We start from the raw sequence: 8,702 nt of genomic DNA on the forward strand, positions 1-8,702 counted from the left end.
GAGTGTGGGGGAGGGTAGGAGAGTGTGGGGGAGTGTAGGAGAGGGTAGGAGAGGGTGGGGGGAGGGTAGGGGAGGGTAGGAGTGTGTGGGGGAGGGTAGGAGAGTGTGGGGGAGTGTGGGGGAGGGTAGGAGAGTGTAGGAGAGTGTAGGGGAGGGTGGGGGAGTGTGGGGGAGTGTGGGGAGAGTGTAGGAGAGTGTAGGAGAGTGTGGGGGAGGGTGGGGGGAGGGTAGGAGAGGGTAGGAGAGGGTAGGAGAGGGTAGGAGAGTGTGGGGGGAGGGTAGGAGAGTGTGGGAGAGGGTAGGAGAGGGTAGGAGAGTGTGGGGGAGGGTAGGAGAGTGTGGGAGAGGGTAGGAGAGTGTGGGGGAGGGTAGGGAGGGTAGGAGAGTGTGGGGGAGGGTAGGAGAGTGTGGGGGAGTGTGGGGGAGTGTGGGGGAGGGTAGGAGAGTGTGGGGGGAGGGTAGGAGAGTGTAGGAGAGTGTAGGAGAGGGTAGGAGAGTGTGGGAGAGTGTAGGAGAGTGTAGGAGAGTGTGGGGGAGGGTAGGAGAGTGTGGGGGAGTGTAGGAGAGTGTGGGAGAGGTGTGTGGGGGAGGGTAGGAGAGTGTAGGAGAGTGTGGGGGGAGGGTAGGAGAGTGTGGGGGAGGGTAGGAGAGTGTGGGGGAGTGTAGGAGAGTGTGGGAGAGTGTGGGGGAGGGTAGGAGAGTGTAGGAGAGTGTGGGGGAGTGTAGGAGAGTGTAGGAGAGTGTGGGGGAGGGTAGGAGAGTGTGGGGGAGTGTAGGAGAGTGTAGGAGAGTGTGGGGGGGGGGGTAGGAGAGTGTGGGGGAGTGTAGGAGAGTGTGGGGGAGGGTAGGAGAGTGTAGGAGAGGGGTATGAGAGTGTAGGAGAGTGTAGGGGAGTGTGGGAGCGTGTGGGAGAGTGTGGGAGAGGGTAGGAGAGTGTAGGAGAGGGTGGGGGAGTGTGGGAGAGGGTAGGAGAGTGTAGGGAGAGGGTGGGAGAGTGTAGGGGAGTGTGGGAGCGTGTGGGGGAGTGTAGGAGAGTGTAGGAGAGAGGGTGGGAGAGTGTAGGAGAGGGTGGGAGAGTGTGGGGGAGTGTAGGAGAGGGTGGGGGGAGGGTAGGAGAGTGTGGGAGAGTGTAGGAGAGTGTAGGAGAGTGTGGGGGAGTGTAGGAGAGGGTGGGGGAGGGTAGGAGAGGGTGGGGGAGGGTAGGAGAGTGTGGGAGAGGGTAGGAGAGTGTGGGGGAGTGTGGGGGAGGGGTAGGAGAGTGTGGGGGAGTGTGGGGGAGGGTAGGAGAGGGTAGGAGAGTGTGGGAGAGTGTAGGAGAGGGTTGGGAGAGGGTGGGGAGAGGGTAGGAGAGTGTGGGAAAGGGTAGGAGAGTGTGGGGGAGTGTGGGGGAGGGTAGGAGAGTGTGGGGGAGGGTAGGAGAGTGTGGGGGAGTGTAGGAGAGGGTAGGAGAGGGTGGGGGAGGGTAGGGGAGGGTAGGAGTGTGTGGGGGAGGGTAGGAGAGTGTGGGGGAGTGTGGGGGAGGGTAGGAGAGTGTAGGAGAGTGTAGGAGAGTGTAGGAGAGTGTGGGGGGAGGGTAGGAGAGTGTAGGAGAGTGTGGGGGAGGGTGGGGGAGGGTAGGAGAGTGTGGGAGAGTGTAGGAGAGGGTAGGAGAGTGTGGGGGAGTGTAGGAGAGTGTTAGGAGAGGGTGGGGGAGGGTAGGAGAGTGTGGGAGAGGGTTGGAGAGGGTAGGAGAGTGTGGGGGAGGGTAGGAGAGTGTGGGGGAGGGTAGGAGAGTGTGGGGGGAGGGTAGGACGAGGGTAGGAGAGTGTGGGGGAGTGTAGGAGAGGGTAGGAGAGGGTGGGGGAGGGTGGGGGAGGGTAGGGAGAGTGTGGGGGAGGGTAGGGGAGGGTAGGAGAGTGTGGGGGAGGGTAGGAGTGTGTGGGGGAGTGTGGGGGAGTGTGGGGGAGGGTAGGTGAGGGTGGGGGAGGGTAGTGAGAGGGTGGGGGAGGGTAGGAGAGGGTAGGAGAGTGTGGGGGAGGGTTGGAGTGTGTGGGGGAGGGTAGGAGAGTGTAGGAGAGGGTAGGAGAGTGTGGGGGGGTAGGAGAGTGTGGGGGAGGGTAGGAGAGTGTAGGAGAGTGTGGGGGGGGGGGGGTAGGAGAGTGTGGGGGAGTGTAGGAGAGTGTGGGGGAGGGTAGGAGTTGTGTGGGGGGGTAGGATGAGTGTGGGGGAGGGTAGGAGAGTGTAGGAGAGGGTATGAGAGTGTGGGAGAGGGTTCTGGGACGTCATCATTTAAAGAGAGAGATTAAAAAAAAAATAGAGACGGCCATCTTTATGTACTTCCCTATCTTCCCTCCCTTTCTCACTTCCTGTCAGAACGCCGCCAAGCAGGCTGCAGCGGCCGCCACTCAGACTCCATCGCCGCCGCCAGCACGCCGCCTCGTCCCAATAAGAACCCGGCTGCCCAAGCAGCAGTTGGTGCAGAGCTGCAAGGTAAGAAGCCCTGTTGCCGTGGCAACCTCTTTATGCTTCTTGAACAGGTCAGACTGGGGTCAACGAGGTAAAGAGAAGTGTTTCTCAAGATATCTCCTGTGTGTGTCTCTCTCTCTCTCTCTCTCTCTCTCTCTCTCTCTCTCCTCTCTCTCTCTCCCTCTCCCTCTCCCTCTCCCTCTCCCTCTCCTCTCTCTCTCTCAGGTGGTGGCAGACCAGATCCCCCAGCTGGTACAGGGGGGTACGAGGCAGCCAGTCCCAGCCCGACAGCCCCAGCGCTCAGCTCGCCCTGATCGGCGCCGGTCAGAACTTCCTCCAGGTAACGGATCTCCTGCGTCCCTCTCACATCCAGTCAGTCAGTTAGTGTAGGGCCCTATGGAGGGTGTACTACATCTAGGAAACTACAAAGAAGGATTCAGTTAGTTTAGGGCCCTGTGAAGGGTGTACTACATCAAGGAAACTACAAAGAAGGAACGGTCATCAGGTCAGAATTAAATCAAATGTATTTGTAAGGCCCGACAACACACGTTAATGTCCCCATGGGCCGGACACGTCTTCTTTAAACAAGTCAAGAAGAAACATCACAATAAGTCAAGAACTAAACAAAAACACCATAAAGTCCAAAAAATTTCAAATAAATGCAACACTCCCAGACATACCCCACACGAAGGTAAGGAAAAACTCACCAAAACCTAGCAATAGGAAAAAATGCACCACAAGCAATGTGGAGGAGAGAAACCTTAGAAGGACCGTTCAAGGGGGGCGGATCTCCCTTCTTAGATGTTGGTGATAGTAGTGTTGCTGTAAAACAGGCGAACAGTTGGTAAGTATGTACTCATATGTGTGGTGAAACACAGATAAGTGCATGCGATAGCAACTAAAAGATTAAAGATAGAGCTGATAGCGGATCTATTTAAGGCAAAGGGGCGGCGCAGAGAGGGTCGCATCCTCCCGGTCATCATCACGGGACGTCCAACACTCCGGTCATCACTCCAGGACAGCCACTCACAGGGATAGATATATGTAGTAAGCATATTATGTGACTAGAATAGAAGTACTTAACCCAGCAATGAACTCAACATCTAAACCACGTTGACAGACCACGGACAGAAGACGGTAAGAAGCTGATCCATGGCCTCGGTGGTGCACGTAGAACAGTCACTGCAATCTTGGCCAAGCGTTCTATGCTCTGCTTGGTGTCAGACTTTGGTGTCAGTTCTATTGAAGCCTGTATTAAATATTCTTTCTCTCTTCCTGTGATCTCCTCGTCTAAACTCTCTCCTTGCTCTCCTCCTCCTCCTCCTCCACCACCACCTCCTCTTCCTTCTCCTCCTCCACCACCAGCCCGGTGCCAAGATGGTGACGGCGGCCCGAGCCACGGTGCCCACCATCGGGGACCAGGCCTCGGCCATGCAGCTGAGCCAGTGTGCCAAGAACCTGGCCACCGCCCTGGCAGAGCTCCGCACCGCCTCCCAGAAGGTGCTCCACGCTCCCGCCTCACCGTGTGATCATATTTACACAGGCTGAGACCACTTATCGATTTATCCATAACTATCGATAACTGCAAAATCAATCTTTTTTTATATATATATATATACTTTATACTATACTAAAATACTAGGTCTTGTGGCATGTTTTTAGTTAAAACATCCCCATTTCATGTAAATGCAGTTGAATTGCAACTCTGCACCGTGTGTTCAATATGCAGTGCTGCACTCCTCCATCACATCCAGAGACCATGAGAAGGATCACTGTGGTGGTTTTGAACGGGGAAATCTGTAACACTAAAGATGGCGGCAACGGCAAAGAATTGCTGCAAAATAAACATAAATTAATTGTTTAGATAATAATAAATGAATAAATATACGAATAAAAATATCGATAATTTATCGATTCTTCCAAATGGCATATCGTCTCAGCCTTAATCATATTGGTCTTGTAAAAGGTCTTGTTTACCCAAATCAAAAACCCTGGGTAGACAAATCCGTCCGTGAAGCTCTGAGAGAGCGCACAAAAGCATACAACGACGGCCTAGTGGCAGGCAACATGAATGACCACAAGGTGGCGCGATACAACGTAAGGAGGACAGTGTCAGAGGCCAAACGGCGCTACAGGGATAAAATTGAACTCCAGTTTGAACAAGCTGACTCTAGAGCTATGTGGCAGGGGCTCAAAACGATGACGGACTACAAAGGCGCCTCCCTCAAACTGAACAGTGACATCTCCTTAGCAAATGACCTCAATACCTTCTATGCGAGGTTTGATGCTGGTAATAACAACACCAGCTCACAAGCCACGGCAATGGGGGGGGGGGGGGGGTCGGCTGCTGATGGAGGCGCAGTGTTCAGGGTAACAGAGCATGAGGTGAGGCGGACCTTTAAAAAAGTGAATATCAGGAAGGCAGCAGGTCCGGACGGCATCCCCGGCCGCGTCCTAAAAGTCTGTGCCGACCAACTGGCCCCAGTATTCACTGACATATTTAACCTGTCCTTAGAACAGGCTGTCATCCCCACCTGCCTGAAGAAGTCCACTATTATCCCTGTACCCAAAAAATCCAAGCCTGCTTGCCTCAACGACTACCGCCCTGTAGCTCTCACCTCCATAGCCATGAAGTGCTTTGAGAAGCTAGTAAAGGGCTACATCTGCTCCTCCCTCCCCATCAACATGGACCCCCTGCAATTTGCATACCGCCCCAACAGGTCCACGGAGGACGCCATAGCCCATGTGCTGCACACAGCAGCATCACACCTGGACAAGAGGCAGGGGAACTATGTGAGAATGCTATTCATCGACTACAGCTCGGCATTCAATACCATAGTCCCCTCCATACTCATAGCCAAGCTCAGGGACCTGGGCTTGGGCTATGACCTCTGCCAGTGGGTCTTGGACTTCCTGACTGGCAGACCCCAGGTGGTGAGAGCAGGCAACTGCACCTCCTCATCCATCACCCTCAACATAGGGGCCCCCCAGGGCTGTGTTCTGAGTCCCCTCCTCTACTCCCTGTACACACACGACTGTGTGGCTCAGCGGAGTAGCAATACAATCATCAAATTTGACGACACAGTGGTGGTGGGCCTGATCTCTGCCAACGACGAGAGGGCCTACCTGGAAGAGGTCAAGGTCCTGGCGGGATGGTGCCAGGAAAACAGCCTCTCCCTGAACGTCAGCAAAACAAAGGAGATGATTGTGGACTTCAGGAGGTCGGGGGTCAAGGACTACAGCCCCCTCAGCATCGACGGGGCACCGGTTGAGAGAGTCAACAGCTTTAAGTACCTCGGAGCCTACATATCCGAGGACTTGACATGGACCACACACATTGACAGTGTTGTGAAGAAGGCACGACAACGCCTCTACTTCCTCAGGCGCCTAAGGAAGTTCCAAGTCAGTCAGAAGATCCTTAAGAACTTCTACTCATGCACAATAGAGAGCATCTTGACCGGCAACATCACCTCCTGGTTTGGGAATAGCACTGCACAAGACCGAAGCAGACTACAAAGAGTGACACGTTCAGCCGAACGCACAATTGGAGGGGGGCTCCCCACCCTCCAGAACATTTACAACAAGCGTTGCACGGGCAAGGCTAAGAGAATCATTAAAGACTCCAGTCACCCGAACAACTGCCTCTTTGAACTGCTGCGGTCAGGCAAGCGATACCGGAGTCTCAAGGCGAGCACAGAAAGACTCAGAAGAAGCTTCTACCCCCAGGCCATCAGGCTGCTAAACGAACAATGAATGAACACTACACAACAACAACCACCAAACGCACATAGCACACACATCCACACGCACACACTCACTTTAAACAAACACACTGTAGCACCCACTCCACACACTTTATAGCACACACCCACTTTAAACAAACACACTGTAGCACCCACTCCACACACTTTATAGCACACACCCACTTTAAACAAACACACTGTAGCACCCACTCCCCACACTTTATATTTATGGATGAAGGATTGCACTACAACTCGTACACCTTACTGTAAATTGTACCTAAAATTGTACCTCATCCCATTTCTGCTTTGCACTAGATCAGGGGTGGGCAACTTTGTATATGGTGAGGGCCACAAAATGTCCACAATCAATCTGGGGGGCCGCATTGTTTATCGGCAGTCCCGCCAGTAGTACCCCATCACTCAAATAGCCCATAATAGTCACAGATGTGATAAATAAGGTATATAAACAATTATAATTTGTTGTAACTTTGTTTTTATTCCATTTCAAATGCATTTAGTAATGCAATTTCAACTTTATGAATTTATAAACAGCTGAATTTAAAAGTATTGCTGTAACCCCAAATATATACAAAAATGATCAATTATAATTAAGGCTTCTAATAAAATAAATGTATGAACTTAAAGCCCACTGCTCAACAAACACAAAGCAGCATCCCTGCTGCATTTCACTACAACAGTAAATCAAAAGTGCAATAATAAATGATTTTGTTAAATGTATAAACTTTTATCCTGCTACTAAACAAAACATTATAACACTGAAATGCATGTTATGGATATGAAGCACTCAGGAATGTTTTGTTTAGTAGCAGGATACAAGTTTATACATTTAACAAAATCATTTATTATTGCACTTTTGATTTACTGTTGTAGTGAAATGCAGCAGGAATGCTGCTTTGTGTTTGTGTTATTAGTGTTATCTGAACACTACAAAAGTAAACAAGTAAAGTGCAAGTAAAGTAAAGTGCAATACTACATGCCTCCCATTGACCCTTAATCAAACTGGCATGACATTCACCCTCGCCCCACAGTGGGTCAATAATGGTTATAATAATAATAATAATAATGGTCCCCTCTCTACACCTCTCCATCACCCCCCCCCCCCCTCTCTACACCTCTTCATCATCTCTCCCCCCCCTCTCTACACCTCTTCATCATCTCCTTCCCCCCCTCTACACCTCTTCATCATATCCTCCCCCCCCTGTCTTTAATGAGACACTTGTGGTCTCTCCATTTGGCGCACAATAGCAGGAATGTCAACTTCAATGTTTGTGCATGCAATCTGTATCAGATGAAATAATGTTTCATCTGACAGCCTGTTTCTCTCCTTTGACTTGATGTGCTTCATGTTTGAGAAATTGCTCTCACGTATGTATGTGCTCCCAAACATACTGGCCATAGAGAGGGCAAAGTCCCTGAGGAGTGGGAAGCGGGGCTCAGGTAGCAGTTTCCAAAACGAAATTCCCCTCTCATTTCTCTTTGCTTGAAAAAAAGGATCTGACTGTAGCTCGCACAGTTCAAGCTGCAACGGTGGGGGCTGCTCTGACACCGTAGCGGTGAGGGGGCCGGCAAACAGCGCTATCCGTGACTGCATGCCGTTGAAATCTTCAAACCGATCATTGAATTGCATTTGCAGTGTTTCAATGTCGCTCCTGTACTTTCCGACGGCTCAGCCATCGGATTTCTGTGTGTAGCTGCAAGTCGCCATAATCAGTGTCCATCTCTTCCAAAAAGGAGACAAACTTTCTATGGTTTAGTGACCTGTTGCCTCCACGAATTAGATTGGTAACCTTGGTAACCAAATCCATAACATGGCTGTATTCAAGCTTCTTGGCACAGAGAGCCTCCTATATCAGATAAAAAAAAAGAAAAGCGATTTAACGACTCTCGCATATAATTTGACTACACTCGACTCGCATTGGTCATTATAGTGACGCACAATAGATGGAAATTATGTTAGCGATCTTACCTGATGTATAATGCAGTGCAGCATTGGACACTCAACGCCACTCTGCCTTAGAAGCCCGGCGAATCCATCGGTAACAACAGCCGACAGTTTATCAAAACCCCCATATTGCTGCACGGCACTTTCAACAGCGTTGAATATGTGCACACTAGGGCTGACCCCTATTAGTCAAATAGTCGACTAATCGATCGAAAGGAGTCATAGTTGACTGCCAACTCTTCTTAGTCGAATACAATACAAAAAAATAAAAAAATAAAAAAATAAAAAAAATAAAAAAATATTATAATTTTTTTTTTTTTTTTTTTTTAATATTGGCCTGGGGCCGCATGGAACGTCGGTGAGGGCCGCATGCGGCCCGCGGGCCGCCAGTTGCCCCTCCCTGCACTAGATAGTACTGTACATTAGTACACTGCATAGTATTGTGTATTGTATATTATATGGTAACTCAGAACATTGTACATATGTCTATACCGAACACTGTGACCTCATTTTTCTTCTTCTAAATTCATGCTATATTATGTTATTATGTT

The 8,702-nt window shown here is 50.7% G+C and overlaps 1 long non-coding RNA gene across 1 annotated transcript; it reads left to right on the forward strand.

The window, feature by feature from the left end:
• Positions 1-2,392: 2,392 nt before the first annotated feature.
• Positions 2,393-3,940, forward strand: LOC311248121. The gene is made up of 3 exons (XR_014620913.1): positions 2,393-2,469; positions 2,671-2,785; positions 3,811-3,940. It is a non-coding gene; the product is annotated as an uncharacterized lncRNA (long non-coding RNA).
• Positions 3,941-8,702: the final 4,762 nt, after the last annotated feature.

This window comes from Notolepis coatsorum (assembly GCF_963971535.1).
Source record: "Notolepis coatsorum genome assembly, contig: SCAFFOLD_4984, whole genome shotgun sequence".
Lineage (NCBI taxonomy): Eukaryota > Metazoa > Chordata > Actinopteri > Aulopiformes > Paralepididae > Notolepis > Notolepis coatsorum.